This window comes from Sinocyclocheilus rhinocerous, unplaced genomic scaffold, assembly GCF_001515625.1.
Source record: "Sinocyclocheilus rhinocerous isolate Xijiao unplaced genomic scaffold, SAMN03320098_v1.1 scaffold2298, whole genome shotgun sequence".
Classification (NCBI taxonomy): Eukaryota; Metazoa; Chordata; class Actinopteri; order Cypriniformes; family Cyprinidae; genus Sinocyclocheilus; species Sinocyclocheilus rhinocerous.
Genome location: NW_015627548.1, coordinates 384,739 through 387,572, shown reverse-complemented (window position 1 = coordinate 387,572; position 2,834 = coordinate 384,739). Strand labels below are relative to the sequence as shown.

Below are 2,834 nucleotides of genomic sequence, written 5' to 3'. Positions count from 1 at the left end.
TGTCTTCTGCTCACCAAGGCTGCATTTATTTGATCAAAAGTGACAGTAAAAACAGTAATATTGTGAAATAGTATTACCTAATTTTTTATATATATTTAGTTTTATATCTAAAACAGCAGTTTTCTATGTGAATCTCTGTTAAACTGTAATGTATTTCTGTGATGCGCAGCTGTATTTTCAGCATCATTACTCCAGTCTTCAGTGTCACATTCTTGCAACCCTCCCATACAAGCCACATTAGTGGAGAATTTGTGATATTGATGTCACATGCACATAATGACCACTATTTGTCATAAATTCCTGCAGCTGCCGCCAGTTGCTGTCGACATCTTGGTTGCCTCTCTGACCAGTTTCCTCCGGCTCTTTCATCAGTTTGGAGCGACGTCCTGATCCAGGGAGGCTCTGTGTTTTACCAAATACCTTCCTCTTCTTAATAATAGACTTCACTGTGCTTCTAGGCATTGATAAAGCCTTTGAAATGTTTTTGTCTCCATCTCCTGTCTTGTGGAGTTCTTTTCTTACAGTGTCTTGCCACCCATAGTTGATTGTTTTCTTTAAGTCTGGGACACACTGCACGATTTTAGCAATCCTATAAGATCATTGCAAATCACACTGTGTGACATGGATCTGATAAACTTGGGTACGACACGCATGCAGACTGTGTGATGATGACACCTAGTGACTCGTAGCCTACAACGCACGTTACTATAGAAGAACAGAACGTCCTCAGCATGCGCTCGTGGTAAACAAGAAGAGCTTGATGAATCACACTTTGGCAGTGGACGTTTGTATGTGTGCTGAGGAAGAGGAAGGGATAAGAGCTTGAGGTAAGCATGTTTTAGTTTTAGTTTCTTGTCACATTTGTATCGGCTGGTCAGTAAACGTGGGTCGTAGCAGCAAACACACTGTGCGATGATAATTGTGCAGTGTGTCCCGGGCTTCAGTTGCTCTAGCAAGGACTGAAATGCTCCAGGAAAGCTCTTTTCATGCTGAGATGATCAGAATGAGCACAGCTGATCACAGGTGAAAGTCAGATGGCTTTGTGTGCCATTGAGAAGGTGATCAGCTGCACCTGATTGAGTTTACAAGTCACTTTTAGGAGGGGAATAATCCTTTTTCTTACAAGTGATTCTGGTTTTTATTTTCTTCTGACATGTTGGTGTTGTATCCTTCACTTGGATGTTATAAGTTGCACTGAGTAAATACAGCTGGATAAAACAAAAACTGTGTTCGTCTTCATATATATGTACATATATCACATTTGTGTATGGGGTAATTGATTAATTTTGCAACATTAACACTGTTATTTTACTCCTTTTTACTGTGAAGCTGCTTTGTAACAATCTGTATTGTATAACGCACTGCAGAAATAAATGTGACTTGACTTGATTCATCTTGAAAAACTGTTTTGCATACTGACGAATATGAAATACGTCACAGAAGCTTCCGGGCAGCGAGCAGAACTTGTAGATGGCGTAGATTGGCAACCATGATCATGGAGGAGATGGACAAACACCAGCCCAGCATCGTCGCCCACGTGGGGAAATAATACGAGCCGTACTTCGGAGGATTGAACGTCGCAAAACTCACAACAACCATGAACTGAGTGCAGGCGAGAGGAAACAGGCACGGGTTAATGGTATCTGAAGGAGATTGGTGATATGTGTGTTGTGTTGGACAGAGAGACTGTGAACGCACCAGGAGAAAACACGGACTGACAAACTTCCAGCACAGTCTCCAGTAGAGGCCGGGTCTCTGTCCGATCATCTCCTGGATATCATCGCTGAAGCGATCCACACCTGAACACACACATGCTGGTCAGCAGCAAGAAAATGCAGAGCCACTTATTTGTCTTCTGCTCTTCAAAGAATTCAAACTCTGAATTATATGTATCGATGTTGTTGGTGAATTGATACCACAAAAATCAAATATGTTATTGCAGCTGTGAGGATGGACTATAATAGCAGGTATGAATTATAAAATGTTTTACTAAATTGGAAACTGACTGTTTAAAATTACATTTGTTTTTCATCAAAATCTTTGATTGAAGACATCTTCTATATATCAGCCGATGTGTTTAACCAATTTCAAATATTTAAAAAGCAACAGGTGTTATAATGGATTCATATAACTCATTTTTCAAGTGTTACAATTGTCCAACCACTGTAACAACAACTGTAACACTTTGGAACCTTGTGATGTCTGAGCTGTCCTTTCTCAGAAGTCTAGTTCAGTGTCTGAGAGACTGTTTAAATGTTTTAGAAAGAAGTCTCTTCTGCTCGTCAAGGCTGCATTTATTTAATAAAAAATACAGTAAAAAAAATGTGAAATATCATTATAATTTAAAATAATGGATTTCAATTTAAATATACTGTATGTTAAACTGTAATGTATTTCTGTGATAAAAAATTACTTAGTTGTTTATTTGATTAAAAATACAGTAAAAACAGTAATATTGTGAAATAGTATTACCTAATTTTTTATATATATTTAGTTTTATATCTAAAACAGCAGTTTTCTATGTGAATATCTGTTAAACTGTATTGTATTTCTGTGATGCGCAGCTGTATTTTCAGCATCATTACTCCAGTCTTCAGTGTCACATGATCTTCAGAAATCATTCTAATATGCTGATTTGCTGCTCGAGAAACATTTCTGATTATTATCAATGTTGAAAACAGTCGTGCAGCACAATATTTTTGTGGAAACTGTGATGCATTTTATTTTTAGGATTCACAGATGAATAGAAAGTTTAAAAAGAACAGCATTTATTTAAAATAGCAATCTTTTGTAATTATAAAAAACTTTACTGCCACTTTTGATCAATTTAATGC

General features: G+C 37.4%; 1 pseudogene; it reads right to left on the bottom strand.

The window, feature by feature from the left end:
• Nucleotides 1-765: 765 nt before the first annotated feature.
• LOC107730943 (sodium-dependent dopamine transporter-like) overlaps nt 766-2,834 on the bottom strand; it is a 17,229-nt pseudogene continuing 15,160 nt past the window's right edge.